This window comes from Anser brachyrhynchus, assembly GCF_964034855.1.
Source record: "Anser brachyrhynchus genome assembly, chromosome: 2".
Taxonomy (NCBI): domain Eukaryota; kingdom Metazoa; phylum Chordata; class Aves; order Anseriformes; family Anatidae; genus Anser; species Anser brachyrhynchus.
Genome location: NC_137695.1, coordinates 79,014,003 through 79,035,793, shown reverse-complemented (window position 1 = coordinate 79,035,793; position 21,791 = coordinate 79,014,003). Strand labels below are relative to the sequence as shown.

Sequence of the window (21,791 nt, the reverse complement as noted above, 5' to 3'; positions counted from 1 at the left end):
ACAATCATCTAAGTTGGAAAAGAACTTCAGGATCATCTAGTCCAGCCATCAGCCTGACCTACCAAGACCCATCATAAAACCATGTGCCTTAGTGTCGCATCCACATATATAAAAGCTTCCAGGGTTTGGAACTCCACCACTTCTCTGGACAGCCTGTTCCGATGCTTGGTCACCTACCTTCTCAGTGAAGATATTCTTCCTAATAGCCAATCTAAACCTCCTCTGGTGCAACATGAAACTGTTTCCTCTTGTCCTATCACTTGCCACCTGAAAGACACCAACACCCACCTCACAGTAACCTCCCATGCTGCCTAACTTTTGTATAAGTATATTCTTCCTGGAGTTACAGCCAAATGCAATTTATAAGCCTAAAACTTAGTTGAGACTGACTCCATTGGTTAGTCTGCTAAGGTTTGAATTCCAAATCTTATGCTACTGTAAAATTTGCATTTGAATTTATTTATTTTCTTGCACAATAGGAAAATTTACCTAAGTATTACATGAAAGTAAAGAAGAGCTGTTGTAGTGATACCTACTTCTGAAGACATGGTGTAATATAACCGTACCATGCTTTGTCTCTGTTACATCATCTTGGCTGTGTCACCACAGCTGCTGGAGACCTACACAATAAACAAGAAGGCTGAAGTTATTTTCATAAAGAACAACTTTTTTTTTTTTTTTTTTTTATGATTCATTGATCCAGTCCATTGCATATCCCTTAAAAGGTAAGATTCACACAACAGAGAAAGGAGGAACTTTTTTAATGTACCTTGCTACCAGCAGAAATATGTGCAGCACCGTGGCCCGACGGACACATACTATTCAGCCTTTCATCATTTTAATTGAATATACTTCACAGTATATATAAAGAGATATATTGTGTAGGATAAAACAGAAAAAAAAAGGTTAATTTCCCTGTAAGTTATGGGCCACATTCTGTCTTGACTGGTCATTGTGGATTTCAGTTGAGTTAGGAGGGATACAAGCTACAGCAGAATTCACTCTTAGGTCATAGAGCAAAGCCTCGCAAGTTTTGACTTGATCCTATTTTGTGTGATAGCTTGGCATCCCTTCACTTTTTTTTTTTTTTTTCCTAGGGATTATAAACATTTGATTATGTGTACCAGACCTGAGAATAACACTGATCACAGTGCAGCGTGATTTTTATCCTGTCCGAAATAAAGAATCTACTTAAAATAAAATAAAAGTAATTTAAATTAAAATAAATTAAAATAAAGAAATTCAGAATCAAACAAAGCAAGATAACTAAAATATGCTTGAGAAGAACTTTAAAACATCATAAACTAATAGCATTGCGATTATGCTGTGGCAATCTATTTTGACCCAAACTGCATTCACAATCAGGATGCTTAAACTGACTCAGCATTTTTATTCTGCACTCATTTTTTTTCTCTTTTTTCTCTTCCTGCATTTAATATTGACAATAAGAATTTCAACTCAAATTTGTAATACTTAAGAATGATCCAATAGTTCTTTGCATCATTTACTTGATAAGATTGATAAGAACTTTGGAAGAAAAAAAAAAAAAGATAGTTGAATTCAATCCTTTACTTTAAAATACATTCCTGTTTGTTAGAGAACACACTTGTAGCACTTTCGAGCGTTTGGCAAAGCTTAGTAATAGGCAAGCCTCTCACACTGCATCTAAGCTGGCAGAAGTACATCATTTATAAAAAGCCATGCAGCAATGTCCGTTGCGTCACAGGATGTCTTAACTAGTAGTTTATGAACTCTATCAAATGTTATCTTTGGCATTGTAAGTTTTTGATTTGGACAACAAACTGCTATGATGGAAATGATATCTTGTGTATTTTGTTCTTCAGTTCCTCAAAAATTGTTTTGGGACTACAGAGGACCAGACAAACACTTGATCTGGTACACCCTCTATCACAAAACCACTCCTTTCTTCCCTGCAAAGACTGTGTGGTGATCAGAAGATGTAAGATGGCATTGCTGAGAAGTCTTTACTTGCCCATAACGTAGCTATTATGTACAAAGTGCGGAGTGAAGTATTTCTGGTCTGTTTGTCTAACTACGGATTTGCTGAACCCATTCAGAACAAGATTATTCTTCTTAATTTTCGTATCGAAAATAAAAGTTTACATAGCTCTACTTTCATTTTTTTTTAAGACTGCTGTCGTTTATTCACACCTTGGACATGACGTCTAACATTTTGGAAACAACAGTGTTCAAAAATGTCATCAGTCCATGGCTGTAAAGTCTCTCTGGATTTTTTCACATTTTTTTTTTTCTGGCCATGGATATACCAGCTTGAGAAGTTGCTGCTATACTGCTATACTTTGTTATTGACCTGTGCTAGATGCCATCTCTTCAGAACTTGTGAGCATGTTTATTAACCGCTTTCATTGCAAATGAGTTAATTTACTTTAAAATGCTTTAACTGTATCTCATTTCATCTGAAAAAAGTTTACAAGTAATCACAAGAGCACCTCAACCAAAAGGCCTGAATGGACTGGCATAAGGAGCAGGTTGCAGGTAGGTCTGGTTAGACGCGGGGATATCCCCTGAAGGCACAGGAAGAGAATTCACAGTCAAGACCAAATCCTTTTTTCTTTTTGACTAGTTCTCCTTGCCCTCCCCCCAAACAAAGAACGACAAAACAAACAAACAAGGAAAAAGGAGAATCGGGGGAATGCAGAGAAACCTGAGGTTATGCATGAGTGGGTCTATTCAAACATAAATGTATATGTGCAAGCCAATAACATGTTAAAGAACAGAGTTAAAGAATTTCAAATTCTTCCTTGGAATACTGGAAACAGGAAATTAAAAATATCTTTAAGAAATGACTATTTAATTATGATGATCAGTTAGTTATTTAAGGTCCACAGAGTAGCACAATTGTTTTTAGCTTATTCAGGTACAGGGCATAGTTTTTATGAAAGAAAAAAGACATAAAACCTCAAAAAGTACTATAGTGAAATGCAAGGAGACATGACCAGATAAATATACCTCCCTGGAAAGAATACTATTGATTTTTATAGTGTTTGTTCTGCAGGGATTTTTTATTCAGTCCTGGCAACCATTCAAAATCTGCATTTAAACCGAATTTTTTAAAGTGATGATCCTGATCCATTTTCTCAATGTCAGGAAATAAAAGTGTATTCTTAATGAAAAAGGCACTCTAGATATAAAATATTTAAAAGCTTCTTGCTAGAACACTTACTGGTTAAAAAAAAAAAATGGGGTGGGGGTGCAGAGGACACTTACATTTGTTTTTGTGTACCAATGCCAACAAGCAATTCAGCCAAGAGGAGAGTTAAAATCAACACTCCACCACCATCTATCAGGCCCACATCTTTTATTGAGGGCAATGTTTGAAAATTATGGATGACTCAAGGTGCAAATACTGTTTCAGGCTTCCTGTTTCCAGCTCATATGATGAGAATGTCACCACAAAGATGTCTGTTCATCGATTTCCCCCTGCTCCCTCTTGCTTCCCCCCCTTTCCTAGAAACTATTTAGCTGTTAGTGAGTCTCACTGTGTGTCAGGTACTAAACAAGCGATGATGCCAGGTGGTTAGAACTGTAGAAACTTATTGTTAAAAATAATCTTTCATTTCCTCACCAAATGTTTACACACTGCAAAGACTTTTTCAAATTCTTCATGGTTGATGTAACTGTAAAAAGGAAAAAATAAATAAATAAAAAGAGAACAAACTCTTCATGCTTCTCACCCCTCACTTTTTTTTCTGCTCAGTCTGAAAATGTTTGATAGGCAAGCTACAATAAGGAGATTTTGCTCTTTGTTATTTGTTTGCCAATTCAGCTTTTACAGCTAGAGTTTTTATGCTCAAAATCACATCAGATTTGTCCAAATATTTCAAACAGGTCCAGTTACTGCACCCAGTGCAGCAATTCTAACCTCTTGCATTAATGTAAAGTGCACCACGAACACTTGAATAGTGGTAGAGATAATGGGATAAGGAATCAGAGCAACCACAGCACAGTTGCCGTCATAGGACAGACAAAGATAGCTGGAGGGAGTGGGGTGAAAGGGAGAGGGAACCCTTTCCCAAGAACAGCAGTTGCTACCCTGTCACACATGTGGGTGTACTCCCACATGTAAATACCCTTCCCCTTTCCTGTCTCCATTGTTGTCCACCCCACCATTCTTTCCACAATGGTGAGGCTGTCGTCTTCCTTCCTTGCTCCCTCCCACCTTCCTGCCCCCATCTCTCCCTCTCATTCCCTCCTTTTCTCCCTCCCATGCACAAACAGCATGGGAGGCTCAAGGACCTGAACAGACTGCAATCAGAAACAAAAGGGAAAAAGAACAATACACCTTGCAAAATACACCTTGTTTAAACTTGTCCTGAATCTTCAAGATCAGACTAATGAAGAAGTTGCAAGTTATGTTAGAAAATGGAAAAAATAAATAAAAAATCTCAGCCTGCTAAATTCCCCATCAGTCTCTCAATTCTCACCATTCAGTCTCTGCCAATGTCTGTTCTTCTCCATCTACTTTTCTAAGCTCCTTACCCTCTTGTCCTACTGTCTCCTCCCTCTCTCTTACCACCATAAAACACTGCTGTTAAATTGATTTTGTACATACTGTGGAAAGCCTTGAGATGCCTTTTTAGGGATCTACCATGGTGCAAGAGGCTTTAAAACCTTTGTTAAATGCAGAAGCAGTTTGCCTGTTGCTGCCACCTCAAAGAGAGATCATATTATCATTTACCTCATTTCATGTCCTACCATTCCCTTAACTGGGAGCTTACATCTTATCTCACTAACCTTCATTGTAAAGTGCTGTACAAATATCTTTGTGTGCATGTAAAAGGGGGTGTGAATTACAATGTGCTGAAAAAGCAAGAGAACAGTCATAACTAATATTTCAACAAAACAAAAACCACCCACACAAACCAGTTCCTGCTGTTGAGGAATTGAATGCCCTCTGAGTTTTCTGCTTGTTAGGAATTGGTGTATAGGGAGAGCCAGCTGTGCTCTTTGAGCTGAGTTCTACTGAAGCTGGGTGATGGGGAAGTGACACAACACAGAGGAAAGAAGAAGAATTCCCACAAGATAGTAGTGTCATGTTTCCAATTGCTGCATCAAATCTACCTTGCAATGATACTCACGTCTTGAAAAAAACTCTGTCAGGAATATAATTTCATCCATCCCACTGAAATAAGCTTCAGCCTGAAATACGCTATGTCATTCCATCAAAGCTGATCCAGACCTCAAAAATGTTATTAACAACAACAGCAGCAACTGCAATACAAACACTAAAGATCATACCTTGCTTAGAAGTAGGTATATTTTAAAATAGTTTGGGATATACTACCTATTGCATTTTTACTTCATCTTATATGAGAAATCTCACTGCTGATCGGGCTGTAGCTGTATGCATAAAATTAAGTTGTTTTTTTTTGTTTGTTTGATTGTTTTGTTTTTCAAGATCAGTGCCTTTATCATGTCCAAATACAGGTCTAGTCTCTTTTAACCATACAAAGTCAGCAAACATTTTCAGTTACAAATAGCAGGGGAAAGAGATGTTATGTACAGGCAAGGCCTTGGCCAGTCTCTACTAACCTCATTTTTCCTTGACTGAGGACTCAGGGTTTGCCCATACTTACTTAAAAACAACACATTAATGGATATTCATGAAGAAAATCTGAAAACAGAATTAAAATTCTTCTTATTTCACAACACCAAAATTATTATCAAATTATACATGTCTTTTCCTAGGAATCTATAATTGTACAGACATGGTGAAGAAGAAAATTATCCATACCATATTTTACAGAACACAATCTTAATCCTGACAGCAAGCTATGGTCATTTTATTTTCCATGAGTGTTTTTCTGGAGTGCAGCACAGTGGGAGATAGGACCAAAGTTGTTCAGTGTCACTTTGGGAGACAGTGCTGGCAGTGCGCTCTTCCTCAGTCGACAGTGATTTTTACATTATGTAATCTAATAGCGACAACAAGCACAGTAAAAACAGGTTGCTCTTCTGGCATGGGGGAATATGCAAGACAGTTTTTATTGGGGATGCATGAAGTAGTCCACTAGGTAATTAAAAAGAAATTGTAAAAACATATGTAACAAAAAATCCAAAGATTAAATAATGAGCTGTTTCTTATCTGATTGGTGAAGAATGAAGCAACAGGTAAAACTGTGGACTACTGTTATTAAAGTGACTCCTAAGAGAAATAGATGTGAGATCATTGTAGTTGTCCATGTAAATATAATAAAAAGATTGTTCACTGTTGCAGGGAGTTTCAAGATTATAGTCTGCATCTTCTAGTGCTTTCTGAGGCAGAGCTCTGAAAACATTTGCTAATAAGTAAACAAATCAAATCTGAAAAGAATGATCTTCTTTTTTACAATAATTTGGGAATTCCTTCAGTTATGAAGAAATGTTATGAATAAGAAATCACTCCTACCAAGAATGTAAGCCTGATAACATCAGAAATGTGGGGACTGTAGGATATAGAAGCAGCAGAAATATAGTAAGAAAATTACAAGATGAAGTGTTATAAAAGGATACAAAACCTGGCTTGAATTTTATTTAGCAACTATTCCTTTCTCTATTAAAAGGATCTTTGATAAGTGCTCTCCTTGTGTTTTTTCACTGGTGTCTGGACTACATATTCAGGGTAGGAGGTTTTGCCAGACCTACCCAGCAGGACATCATCGGGGTTGCTTAATTAGTTAAATCACACGGACTACCACTACCTCAAGGATTAAAGTGCCGTGGAGTCTTTGTAAAATACAAAGCCAAGAGGCATTGCTTTTATTATAAGTAAAGTTAATAAAGTCCCCAAAGGCTTTTTGAGTCTCCCAGCTGGAAGTTCCTCCTTGAGCTGAAACACTGGAAGCAGCTAAGTCTAGATAAGCTCAAAATCTTAAAGGGAGTTTGGTTACACTCATGAGAGGGGAAAATGGGGTTCTGGAGGCACTGGAGCAGCCCTGTTTATGCTTCTCCTTTGAAGCATCCTTGGGTTGCATGAAGGGAATACAGCTGATGAATTTTCTGTCTATATTCTTTTGGCTAATGAGAATCATGTAAACAGATGATAAACTCCAGAAATTTTTGCAGTTAGTACTTACCGTTGCTCAACTTGGATTTCTTTGTCCATGTCATGTGACCATGGTATTCTTAAAAGTATTTAGTACTTCTATAACAATATAGAACTAACAAAAAGAAGATTAAAAGCTCTTTTTTTCTTTTTTTTTTTTTTTTCTGGCTCACGTTTTACTGAGAAACAATCTACACTGGGAAACTACTTACTTCACAAAAGACCAAACTTAGCTCTTACTGACAGAAAAAAAAAATCCCATAAAAACCTTATGAGAAGACTAAAAGCAAACACATATAAAAATATATGAACTCAGGTTATTAAGAAATCATGCTTCATTTTAGTCTTTGAGTAATAGTAGTCTAGATTGCTACAGAGTAACTGTCCTCTGAATATGACAAATTTGCTCTTAACCTTGCATTTATTTTTAGTTGACCTAATCGGAAGTCACTGGAATAGCACCAGAGAAAAAAAGGCTAAAAATGTTATGTTTGCAAACATAAGTTTGAGGACTGTCTTTTTTTTTTTTTTTTCTTTTTTTTTTTTCCTTTTCAGCTTGTTTAGAGCTTTTGGCTTTCACTACTAACTAAATCATTCTGTTGTTGATAGTCCAAAGGGTAAAAATCATTTTGTAGGACATCCTGCAATGGTTAACGGGCAGACAAATGTTGCAAACATTTTCTTCCTTCTGGCAGAAAAGAAAGCATCCATGAAGTACACTTCGATACTGGCATTAAAGACTCACCAAAAGAGTGCTTAATAGGAAATGAATCTGTACGCTTTTTAATCTTTTAGTCTTAAACAAGCATAATTGAAATCTTCTGTCTGGAATACAAACAAACCATGTTTTACCTCAGTAAGCAGACATGATTACTGCTGCTCTGTCGAAGCCCTGTTGCTTAACTGTCTTGGGTTTTCAAATCAAATTATACATCCTCTCCCTCCACTGCACTGAAAGACGATAAAATAAACAAGGCAGTCACAAAACACACTCTCATTCTTTTCCTCATTGGTCTGACAGATTCCAAAGGAGGATGAGGTTGAAAAAGAGAGTGGATAAATCCCCCTGGACTCTTTGTATTAGATAAAGCAAGCTAACAGAGAGAGAAGTGATCACTTTACAGCAGAGATGAACTTCTCGCAGGAAGTTTGATAAATTGACATCATTCCAGGCAATTTGAGGTAATATAATCTTCATGTCTGAACAGTGTAATTACTGGATATGTTTCCAGCATTCAGAAACACTCTGTATCAATCACCATGAACAGTTTTAGCAACCGTTTATTTCAGGAAAAGACCGGGGGGCGGGGGGGGGGGGGGTGGGGGGTGGGGAGGAAAAGAGTAAAGGGGAAGCTAAACAGTAATTTAGCATTAAACAAAATAATATAGCTGGCAGAAACATCTGCCACCTCAGTGAAGACGAGAAGACCTGATGCAAGTGAGATGGGCTCAGCAGAGATACAGCCTCACTGATGTCAGGTAGGGGTCTGTGTTCTAGCATAATCCAGCCTCTCTTCTTCACAGAATATGCAGCACTTCTGATGCCGTCAGTACAATCCCTGGCTATTTCATCCATCAGTCTCTACACCTCCCAGGTTTGGCACATGGGCAGTTTGCCCAGTGAGGTGAGGTGTAACAACAGTTTTCCATTTTCAAGGAAGACATGGTGATAGAAGAGCAGAAGGAGTGGAAATAAATCCATTGTGTGTATACACCACGGTCTGAGTGTAAGGAGGTCATTTTTACCATGTGCTCAAAGACAGAGGTAAGACAAGTCAGCTGCAACTGTAAAATTGAGAACTGCTTCGCTGTTGGGCTTTTTTCTCCCGCTCACAGAGGAAATGTTTGCCCTACTGACATGCTGAATTAATTCCCAGCTGCATGTTTTCAAATAACTTATTTTTATTCAGTTCCATATGGGGGGCATGAGGTTAATTTTTCAAGCTACGTGTAAGGTTGCAATAATTCATTTTTCGTTTCTAGTGACATTTATCAAAGTGGCAAGAACCACCACTAAAACATGTACTAATTGACTTTCCGTTATTTATAATGTCAGATAAGAGGCAAGCAACAAAAAAATGATCTGCTGTTTCATATAGTCCATGCAGAATGTAATGGAAAGAAGACCAGTCATTGGAATTACTCTGAATATACAGTGGTTAGCCATGAATAGATTCTGGACCACATTCAAAAATGTTTTCTGGTCTGCGCTCCAGCACTTTTAATTTCTAAAAAAATGGACAGGTCCCAGGTTTGTGGTCCTTCCTAAGGCACATTCACAATGCTACGCTTCAATCAAGTCTGCTGCTTTGCATGTGTGGCAAACAGTTCGGTCTTGGGTTTATTTTCAAATCCCAAGGTGTACTTGTAAACAGCCACAGGTCTGCTGATCAGAATATTATAAAAGTGAGATATAATGCCCAAGTTAGGATTATTATTTTTTTTTTCAAACCCTTACCTAGTAACTATGAAAGCTTGAGGCCCTGAACAATAATGTGAATAGTGTTAATGAATTTGGGATGAATAATATTAATCTTTTGTGACAAAATAATATGTAAGCATCTGCAAGCAACTAAAACAAATGTAAGGGATGCCTTTTTTATTGTTATTTTTTGTAATGAGCCTTGATGTTTCTCAAGGAATCACATAGGGATAGCTTTGACTTCTGCAGACTCATGCCTAAGGGAAAGCAAGGAGGCTTTCTATCGTATAAAGGATATTCTTGTGCAAGCTAATCTAAAGGAACCCCTACTCAATAAGGAATTTGTATTTTTATTATGTATTTATTATGTATTTTTATACATAAAAATGTGGTGTATAATAGGTGTAGCACATTTATTATTTATTCCAATCTTAAATTCGTTACCTAAATGGAATCTCTTTGTGCTGATTATACAAAGACAGTAATGAAGAAGCCTAAATCTGTGGGCAAGCCTAAGAGAAGGTGATGGGCTGCTACTACAGACAGAAGAATTTTGGCTAAATGGTGGGAGATGAAGCACTGCTTCATTGAAACATCCACCACAGAATTAATATGCATATATATATTCAAAGAAAAAAGCAAAAGTAGACAGATTGAAGATTCCAGGAAGGAAAAGTGTTGATGGCTTCAAATAGTTACTGAGCTGCATGTTAGTCTACTGCTGGGCTCATGCAGACAGACCATTTTCAGCACTGTGATAAAATATTTTTTGAGGGATTTTGCATAAATGTTTAGAGACATAGCTTCAAAATGCCTAATACGAATACCAAGAAAATTCCTAAGAACTTCTCTGAAAGCAGCAAATATATGCTAGAAGGTGCAACAGAGTTATCTCATGACAAATCTGCATACAAATTATAATAATATATAGCAGAAAGTGTGGCCACAAAGAAAACTTTTCTTCACATTTATCCACGTCATGTTGATGGTACTCCTACCTTTAATCTGTTACAAACACAGAATTTCACCTTTATGAGGCTGACCAATAAATCAGTTTTCATGCAGTCAAATCAGTTTTTTGATGCAAAACAGTTTAATATCTGTCTATAATGCTTTATATATTCCTAGAACAACTGAGACACCCTGCACTGATATTGTCTTTGATAAGAAAGCATCTTCCAATAACTAAAGTTTCTTCTAGCTTCTCCGTTAGTACATTAGGCTGTTAGAAAGGTTATTTTATGCTTATTGTTTCTTTAAAGTGGCCAGAAAATGAATTGAAGAAATACTGTGTTTAGGAGCAGGGACAAAGCTTTAGCATAAATTACAATAACAGAGGATGAAATTACATTGAGAATTTAACAAAGCACTTGTGCGCAGTAGACATGTTATGCATTGGAGACAAGAGAATCATGATTGAAGTAGCCTATTTCACAACCTCCATTATGAATTCACATACAGATATATTTATACAAACATTTATATATCCATGTGTCCATGAATATGTTCCAACTCTCCAGTAGTTTTAAGTGACAAACAGAAATACATAATCCATGAACTAATAAAGTATGTACTACTTAATAATATAAGAATACAAATAATAAAACGTATATTTTTAAAATTTAAAATTAAAAATGTTTGCCTTTTGTCATATAAACATGGTGGACAAACCTGTTACAATCTTACCAGAATCTTGAAACAGAGAAACCTTTGAGCTAACAGGAAAATCAATAACAATGTTTCAGCAGAACTCAGACTGAGATTTTTAAAGCCCTATCAAAGATTAGGATGCCCAAATGCTCTAAGAATCTTTCTCCAGTACCATGTGCATAAAATGAGAGGAGAGCTTTCTTTTGGGATGACTCTCTTTTCACTGAAAAAGTTCCAACTGTCCCTGCCAGAAAAACTTTACTTCAAAATTATGCCTAGGTACTATGTAACAATGAAAACGCTGAGTTATCAGTTAACCAGAAATAAAGTTTTGCTGGTTAAGGATTGTCCTTCCAATCTTAATCTGTTTATGATTTTTGCGTTATTTCCACAAACCTCAACGCACTTGTTGAGACAAATCTCAATGGAGACAGACTAATTTTCCAAATAAAGTAGTTCACTTTGAAATCCACATTTCACATATCTTTAGGATATTAAATTTAACCTAATTTAATTCATTTCAACAGTATATTCACTTCTGAAAAGGCTGAATAAACTTCTGGATATTATATAATATAAGTTGCATGTGATTAAACTGAAGTCATTTAAGTGAAAATTCTACTTATTCTGTAGAAATCCTAAAAATATTTTCTGTTCTATGAGCAACATGTTATCTCCTGAGTTATATATGTCTTTCTTATAAAAGACTTGTATTTCAAGGAAAATAAATCAGAGGAGAAACACTTTTGGGAGGAAGAAAACATGATTTAAAACTTGTCTACAGCATTATAATGCATAGCATTATATATTTTTTAATGTATTTGCTTGTCTATATTATATATATGCATCTTTTTGTAAGTGTATTCACATATGTATATGCACATGCATATATACACATACATGTATACATATATGTATGTGAATATGTAATATACGTAAATACAATGTTTGTATATATATACTCCTACACATATTTTTCTATGTATAAGTGACTGGATATACATGAATGTTCACTCTCATGAAATAGTTTTACCAAAACAGAAAAAGCCATGTCAATAAAGTGACAGGAATAGAAATTTCAATTAATGGTAACAAAAAATGATTAGATGCTTGGAGTCACTCTGATAGAGTTGAGGACAGAAAAGATTTCAGTTCTCTACCTTTAAAAGCAACACAAATGGAAGCTGACAGAGAAGAGAATGTACAATAATAAAAGATATAAAAACCTAAAGAATGACCTCCCTTTCCCTTTTCTTTTACTGCAAGAACAACGTGCTACAAAATAAAAAGTGTCAGCTTTACAATTATTGAAATACATTTATTTATTTTTTTGACATCATGAATAACTAGTAAAGATCCTTGCTCTATCACTTAGAACAAGTGATTGGCCAAATAAATTAAAAATAAGGATGAGGCATTTCTATGGTTAGAGTAACCATAGTTATGATATATAAACCATTAGTCATGTATGAGTGCAGATTCATGCTATGGGCAAACTCTTCTATACTAGATTATTATGTAAGTCTAATTTTCAGAAGTGCATTGAAAGCTTTACATTTTTTGGGGGGGAAAAAAAAAGTTTGGTTACATGGAGTTTATTTTAATGGTAAGGACACTAACCTGTTAGTAGAGTGGCTAATAATAAGTTGGCTGGTTATCACCATAAAAGTATCTACAGAAAGCTGATTGAATGAACACGGCACAGCAAAAAAGATTAAGCAACTAATGTAACCTGTGCATATTATTGTGAGCTAAGGGACAAAGAATTTCCAACTTTTATTCTGACTTTGAAAACAGGAATATGAGAAGAGATCATCTAATTTTCAGAAGACACATGAATAACTGGATATAATTATCTGGCACCTTGAGAATGGAAATTAACTTCAACACCATTGTTTCTCAGCTTTAGCATTTAGCTAGGGGAATAACAACTAAATGTTATCAGGGCACTGGGGTTATTATTCCACCTCATAGCTTGAAAGCCATGTGTATGCTATCACACAGCATGGATCTCCTAGTAGAGCTGTTAGGTTCTGCAATTTGCTTGCAATTTGTGCTTTCCTAATAACTGAACCTGCATCCTGTGTGACCAAGGAGTGACACAGACACATACACAATCCATCAAGCTGCAGACACCCTCAAGATTTATCCAAGCATGGTTTCCTGCTGCACTGTGATCAAAAGATGAACATACTGAAGCCCAATCAAAGCACATGGCAATTAACTGGAAGCCTTTAGAAATAAAACTTCAAAAATAAATCATCTGAAGTTGGAAAGAGCACTGAGTGTAGCAGATGTTATGATCTACGTTATTATTAAACCCTTTAGCACTGAGAGTTTATCAAGATGGCAATGAGATACGTAAGATTTATTACTTAGCTTTAATAAACATACTAAAGATCTAAGGAGATAAGAATGGGACATTTTCATATTTACCAGTATCCACAGGAATCCCATTTCATATAATTCTATCAGTTTATTAAAAATAGTGTATTTTGGTTACTGAAAATGTCATTTATTTTTGCTGCAGTTTTTACAGAAATATTTACAGATGCCATCTATCTGAAAGAATTCTGTTTTAAGAAGATGAAGCATATGGTTAGGACCCTGACATGATGTGTCTGCATGTGCATGCATGTGTTTATGCATAAGTGGTTAGAGGAGGTCAGCCTAAGCAGGAACTCACCTAATGATTCACAATTTCCAGAGATGCTGAAGTTGCAGCTATTGAAATGTTACCCTGAAAGAAAACTGAACCTTTCCCTTTCTATATCATCCAACACCAAAGCCTCATTCTTCTTCCTCACCCCCTTCCTTCCTAGACTGTAGGCAATATTCATTACCCTTAAAGCAGTAAATAACCTTCACAGACAGTGGCAGACACACCTATTGCCCTCACCTGTGATTTTTAAATATTTTATTTCACATAGAAAAAATAAAAAAAGACATAATAGTCATAGAGATTTTTAATATTTCTACACTAGGCACACCATATTGTAGGGCCCTCCTTCTTTCCTTTTCCTATGCTAAATTGCATATTAACTGCCCAATATACTTTCCCCCATATTTATATACTAACAGACTACATCTGAAGTCTACATCTATTTCCGTGCTCCTTTTTGCTCAGGAAGAACTGTACCATCAATAAAGTAACCAAACAGTTTAAAAGTTTGTCATAAACATCTACATGAATCCCAATAAATTATTAACATCAACCATTTTCAAATGGTCATGAATTTGCCATTCATAAAAATATATATATAAATAGAGGTTTAATTCACACTGAAGCCCAAAGATTTTTTCTTTTTATTTACACAAATATCCATGTTTGAACGTTAATAAAACAGTTTAATAATTTATTAAATTAAATATTCTCTACACAGTCCTGACAAAGAAGAGCAGACAATGGCAATTAAAATAAAAACAAGCAAAATAAAATCATCCAGTGCAGGTACTCCAGTTACATCCATCCTTAAGGTCTGCCCAAGAAATTTTGTTCTTTAGAAGGAATCACTGCATGGTAATTAATTTGACTTTCAGTGGCTGCAAAGGGAACATTTCTTCTCATAACAGCTATGAACTCAGCAGGTCTATAGAACATCAGTGGACCGTGGTTTTTAGTTTGATTAAACTTTTATGCCCATACTGCATGGGGTTCACTAAAGATAAGATTTGTAAAATGTATATGCATATAAAATAAGTGCAATGTGATTTATTTGGAGGCAAACCAGATTTCAAATGTAAAATGATGAAAGAACAGTTTTATTCCTTGATCAGATCATACTTACTTTTTATAAAATGTACATATACATCCTTGAATCAATTGCTAAAATGCTCAAAAATATATAATTATGTTGTTTGGAGTGTTAAGCAATTATTGCCAGTTTCAAGGCTTTGCTACTATAACATGCCCAAGGCAAAAACTCTTTGCGTTCATGAATATTGGAAAGAGCAAGTCATAAATCTATAATCTGAATATCAACATCTTTCAAGCTGCCTGTAGTAGTAGAAACATATATTTCAATCTGAGACTGCTGATTTTATTTGCTGCCCTCTGATTTCGTAGTTTGTATAGTATTTCTACCTGTAATCACCTATCTATCCAATACTTTCTGAATTAATAAAAGCTACCAAGAAAAAGAAGATGACATGGACACTGTGCGTCCAGCATTGTACACAACTCTCAGTGATGTAGCTACAATGGAGATTCTGTCTTTTCCTTCAAAAAAGCACATGGTACAAAGTATACTTTTGTCTGCATCAAGCAACAAAGTAGGAAGTGAATGAATGTTTCTATAGCATTAGAGCAATACAAGTTTGTCAAACAGATGTAATAATAGATAAATTTCTCTATTCACATGCCATCTCAAGCACAAATGAAAAATCCTGGAGCATTGGTTTGGATGGCTGTATTATACTGTTCCACAGGAGAACAGTGGTGATCCTGTCCCAAGGAAATTAGCTTGTATCAATACTCCATCTTAACCCCAGTCTTCAGGAAATTCTTGTTTACAGTTCAGGGTTGAAACCAAACATTTCTTCTTTTCTCCTTCCTAAAGAGATGCTTGTAATTAACAGTTGATGAAAAAGGAAGAAGGGAGAAGGGAAGAAGAGAGGATGGACCAAACAAATCAGATAGCACTAAACACTTAACCTTTCCTTTCTTCTCTCAGTGGATATCCTGATACATTTTGTCCTGAGACAAAGAAGTCCAGTAAAGGTAGGCAACAGCAACAGACGGAAGTCCAAAAGAGTCCCTGAAGCTTCTGATTTATAGCCTAGGTCAAGATAGCACACATTATGTGTCTCAAGTGGGGAAATTATATAGGTATAGATAAAAAAAGATAAAGAGAGAGAGATGATAGATAGACAGACAGATAGAAAGATAGATAGATTATACATGTAGGTAGCAAATGCAAACTTTTTCTTATGCATCTCCCCAAAAGGTGAAAAGTAATGACACCAAGAACAGAGAGGTTCTCCTGAAGGTTTCTTCTGATCCAGAATCACTCACTCTCTTCACTGAAATCTCAAAAAGCCAAATACACATCCTATCTCAGCCTGAATGTAGAAAAATGGGTACAGGAATTTTCCATGAATATAGAGAGTAAGAATGTAAAAGCTTTAGTTAAACAGTCAATTACAAAACAAACAGGTATGTGCTGTCATCCATACAAACTTCAGAGGACCTAAGAACTGCTTTACATTACCAAGTTTCTCAGTATGCTGTTCATAAGGTACTTTGTTCCATCTACTTCCAAGGGAAATTCTTTATACATGAAGAACAGGTATGCCTGAAAAACTCATCTCTAGTAAGTGAATGATCAGACACAGTGCAAAACACCTGAAGATTTATGGGAATCTCAATGATAAATTCATAGTTATATTTCACACTGCACATATGAAAACCCTCCCCAAACTAGGACAAGCTCAAGAGTTTAACCTGTGCAATGACTGTGAAATACTGGATCTTAACATTTTTATCCACCACTGTAAAACGAGCAGAAAAACAAACAAACAAACAAACAAACCCCAAAGCCCGAACTGGAGCTAAGCTTGCTACGCCACACACATCCTATAGGGCAATCTGCTGTTTTGAGGAATTTACAGATTGAACAGTTGCTATAGCCAGCAAGACAAAGTCCAATTTGAAGTAAAAATGTCTAACCTATTGAGAGCATGAACAGATTCATCACTTTTGATATTTTATGAACACCATAACCTGAGTGAATTAGATTGCATTTCAAAGCAAGAATAAACTGCAAATAGAAATGAAAGAACTGCGGCCAGATCAACAGCACATAGTGTGACACATTAAATCTGCTCTGCCAAACGCAGTTTCAGCTTCCTTCTAGGATGCATATGAATAAATACTTTGAGTCACAGTATACACTAGCAACATATTTCACCTGGTATGTGAATAGGAAAATAAAACTGGACTAGAAAAATTTCTCAAATTCCATGTCTTTCATTTACTGAATGGTTTCAAGTGAAAAGTGTAAATTTACACTTCACTTTATAAATGTTATGTCAGTGCTTTCAAACAAGTATACTTGGATCCTTATGATCTTTATGAATTTCTTATATATCCATCATCCTCACTATATTGAACAGGATTTTTCAGTATACTTTAAAGGCAAAGATTTAGTTATCAAATGGTGTAATACAAAGAAAGGCTTAAGCTTCAAAATAATACTAATAATAATTTTGACCATTAGTGGTACTCAGATCAAAGGATATTTATAAAAAAAAAAAAAAATAAGAATACACAGGGTTGGGGGAAAGCTATACTAAGATCTGGGGTGTGTGCTTGCAGCCCAGAAGGTGAACTCCTTTCTGGGTTACATCAAAACAGGAGTGGCCAGCAGGTCGAAGAAGGTGATTGTGCCCTTCTGCTCTGCCCTTGTGAGGCCCCACTTGGAGTATCACATCCAGCTCTGGGGCCCCCAGCACAAGTAGGATGTTGATCTGTTAGACTGGGTCCAGCGGAGGCACACAAAGTTGATCATAGGGCTGGATCACCTATGAAGAAAGGCTGAGACACCTGGGGCTGTTCAGCCTAAAGAAGAGAAGTCTCCAGGATGACCTTATTGCAGCTTTTCAATATTTAAAGGGGGCTCGTAAAAAGGGTGGAGAGCAACTTTTTGTTCAGGCAGATAGTGACAGGACAAGGGGGAATGGTTTTAAACTAAAAGAGAGGAGATTTAGATTAGAGGTTAGGATGAAATTCTTCATTTGGAGGGTGGTGAGGCACTGGAGTGGGTTGCTCGGAGAGGTTGTGGATGCAGAGAGTGGCATCCCTGCCCATGGCAGGGTTGTTGGAACTGGATGATTCTTAAGGTCCCTTCCAACCTAAGCCATTCTATGATTCTATGATCTGAACAATTCAACTTAAGAATTTGGGCTTGGGCTCCTTCTAACAGAATGTGCTGGTCCTCTGGGACAAATTACAGTCAAAACTGAGTAATTAGAAAGCAAGAGAAAATCTATGGAACCTTAAAGTAAAAAGACAACATAACAGCAAATACTCTCCCTATAAAGGAAGTAAACTTTTTGAAGTCTGACTTCAGTTTTGCTGGAACAGTGCCTCCACATTGCATTCTTGCAAATAAAAGTTGTATTAGGCCAAGTTGCTAGGCCTGCAACATCCAACTAAATGCTACAGCATAAATGACACCTTTCAAAACTGCTCTTCATAAGTTATAGAAAAGTATTATAGCCTTCTGATTAAAGATAAATGCATGTCATCTACAGGTAGAAGAAGCATTAAAAACAAAGTTGTAATAAAAAAAGTATATCTAACATAGCTAAAAGGCTGTTTTGCCTCATCAAAATTTGCTGTTTAGTCAAAAGTCAAACTTATTTCTTGTGCAATGCTTCTAGCTCATTCCCTCTTCCCACTACTAGTTCAACAGCTCCAAAGACCACATCTCAATTCTTTGTTAAAAGAATGTTTATGGATTTACAGTGCAGTGATACAAGAGTTACACACTGCATACTTCCACAAAAATACTCTGAAAGTTTAAGCTGGCAAGAACATCTACTTATTTGACTTCTGCAGTTGTTCACTGATAGCTGTCCTGGCAGTCTTCCTTAAGTTCTTTTAATACAATCCACTTACTTTCTGAGTTTGCAGGAATCCATATATATATATATATATATATATATATACTGTCCCGCACACAAATGAACCACTGACAGAAGAAAATTAAATAGTTCCTCATTCTTCCTAAAACAAAAGCAAAACCAGGGAAAAAAAAAATAAATATGACCTTCTTTGAGACTGCATCTGTTGGTAATCACCTGCTTGTTCTCCTATGCACGACTGTTTTCAGAGGCAAGGGTTGAATCTCAACATCATAAAAACAGCCAGATTCTCTCCTCTGTAACTGCTTTGCAATTCCTCTTATAGCATCTAAGAGTTACACTTGTATATCTGGGGGAAAACTTGGGGCAGCACAAGGGTCCAACCTATAGTAAATGCTTTTTGATTTTGATTTGCTCTCTTACTCATCTGCTGTAAGAAGCCACTGAAGCTCAAGAGGCAATGCAAAATTCATAACATTTTGATGTGAAATACAAGGGCCAGGGAAATGTAAGGAAAAGCAGAAGCACAGATGCGATGAGAAGTTCAATTTAAACCGAGAAATAACACAATACATTCATGAGGCAGCCTAGAGTGCTGTAGCTTTAATATCAGCAGAGAGCATGTATCTGAGGAAGGCGGGGCATTATGAGAAATTACATTGATAGGTGCAACATTAAAGAACTGGTTTAACAAAGTTCAAAGAGAAAGCTAGGTGATTTCAACAGTATTTGAAAAATAAGTTTTAGGAAGTAGATGAAATGACTGAATCTATTTTATAGATAAGTACAGATAAGTGGTGGATGTTTTCAAAGGATTTGCTACTGCCACATCTGTGGAGGGGGTCACAAGAGGGAGCAACTAAAGTCCTTAGAACATGCAGGGATGAAGGCAACTAGGATAGCATGGCTTGAAATGAGGTGAATATTTAGAAACATGAAAAATATAAAGAACTTACTAAAAGGCAATGCAATTGGATTGGAACATTAAGAGAATACAAATAGTGTGGGGTAAGATCTGCTTTCAAAGAGCCAATTGCTTATTGGTGCATAAAAACTCTTGCTAAAGAGTTGCATTCTCTAATAAAGGAGTTTAAATTTCCTTGAGAATAGAATTAAAAGCTGGCAACATCTGTTTCTATAATTATTGCCTATTACCTGTATTACAATAGTGCCTGAGGCCCCAGTTAAAGTTTGTCCATCATTATGAGAAATACATGACAAATAAATACATGATAAAAATCACATTCAAGGACTTTATGGAAGGAAGTAGATAAACGGGGGAAGAATTGAGACCTCTGTCTAATGGTTAGGGAATGAAGGGAGAGAGGTTTACTGCATGTTCCAACTTGAAAAACAGAATTTAGATGCCTAAATTACTGAGGTGCATCAGAAAATTTTACCTGGGATTACAGATAAAAAAAACAGTACAATGTGGATATAAAATGGTTCATTGATTTATTTCCCAGAATTTGGAATTACATTGATACAGTGGCTGGATTTTTCTGTTTCACTTCTGAAAGTGAGAGGATTTCCCTGATGGCTGTGAACTGGTTCAGAAGAGGAAGAAGGGTCCAGGTTTCAATACTCCTGTATGTGGGGGAGGATGGTTAAAATCAGGATGTTATGCTCGTGTTTTACAAGCATTTTGGAGCACAATAGTAAAGTCAGCTACATGACTTTTAGGGATGCTCCAAAATTTGAGGAAAACTCTTGTTTAATAACCAGATAAGTCTAGTTACACAAAGAGTCCTTTATGAAAGAAGACTCTATTGCAACCTGGACAAATTTCGAAAGCTAATAGAATGAAATTAGTCTTTGTTTATTGCCTATCATAGAAAATCAGTCTGCAGTGCAACAGGTAATGAAGAAGAAATCCATCATGCCAGAGAGCAAGTAGAAATTATCTAGAAATTATCCACAAACACTGCAATTACATGGGGACAGTTGCTGAAACACATTTTTGAGGAAGTTTCTCATCAGTTCTTAGAAGATTCTATAGAAGTAGGAAGAAGAAGAAAAAAATCACTTAAGAGGAGAAGAAAATGTATTTTTTTTTTAAAAATAATTTTATTTTTATATTGGAAACACACATGTTTTTAAAATATCTGTGCTCTTCTTCAAGCAATTGATACCTGGAAGCCTAAATCTCTTTTAAATAAGGACTGAACTCCTAAAACATGCATCGCTGAAGGTAATTGGGCACTTTCTGAGATTTTCTATGTACTGTACATACTAATTTGATCAAAGGCAGTTAGAACCTCAATATATAGATTTAAATTCCTTTCTACACTTCTAACAAGTCAAGTCTAAAATCCAAGACCCTCAAAAGGAACTATACATAGTGATGATGGGCCAAACTTTTTTTCTTCCTTCCAAACTTGGGAAGGGAGTTCATGAGCCAGAGCTGGATGCCTCAGTACAATATAAAATGAAGAGATATGGATGCCCAGGAGAAAAATTCATAGTAATCAGCTTCCTAAACAGGGAAATGTATAAGCCAGCCAACAAAAAAAAAAATCTTAGAGATGATCTGCAATGTTGCCTTCTGCTTTTAAATGCCTAACTGCAACCCAAATTATGTGCTTATGTGAAAGTGGGATTCACAGCCTGGAATCCCATCTGCACTTAAACTCCTTTGATTATGGAAAATTGGTTCAATCTTTTCACTTAAAACCTGTCTGTCAAAGGAGGAGGAGGAGAAAGGAATGTTAAAATAGACTAGAGATTACAGCAGTTTCTAAGGAAACCAGAGTCAATTCCCTCTCCATGCAAAATGAGCTGAAATTCAAACCTTTCACCTCCCACAGGAGTGTACCTCCACTACTCACCTAGGGCTAGGGCTAAGCCTAGGGCTAAGACACATGTCAAATATAGCAAGTACAAAGCAGATGCCGTATGGTTACTGTCCAGGTGCACACTCTCTAATCCCATTAAAAAATCCTCTGAGGCTGTAATCCTATCATTCTGAGGTAATCATTTCAGAAAGGGATATATCTGTTACTGTTATAATGCTCAAATTTGAAACAAAAGCAAAAATTAAGAAAAGGCTAACAGCACAGAGAAATG

The 21,791-nt window shown here is 36.1% G+C and overlaps 1 long non-coding RNA gene across 1 annotated transcript in view; it reads left to right on the top strand.

Annotated features, from left to right (window-relative positions):
• The first annotated feature begins 8,395 nt into the window (after positions 1-8,395).
• The window catches only part of LOC308188665, a 35,582-nt gene continuing 22,186 nt past the window's right edge, over positions 8,396-21,791 (top strand). Inside the window, exon 1 of the long non-coding RNA XR_013945675.1 lies at positions 8,396-8,545. This is a non-coding gene — a long non-coding RNA (uncharacterized lncRNA). The remainder of the gene's footprint in view (positions 8,546-21,791) is intronic.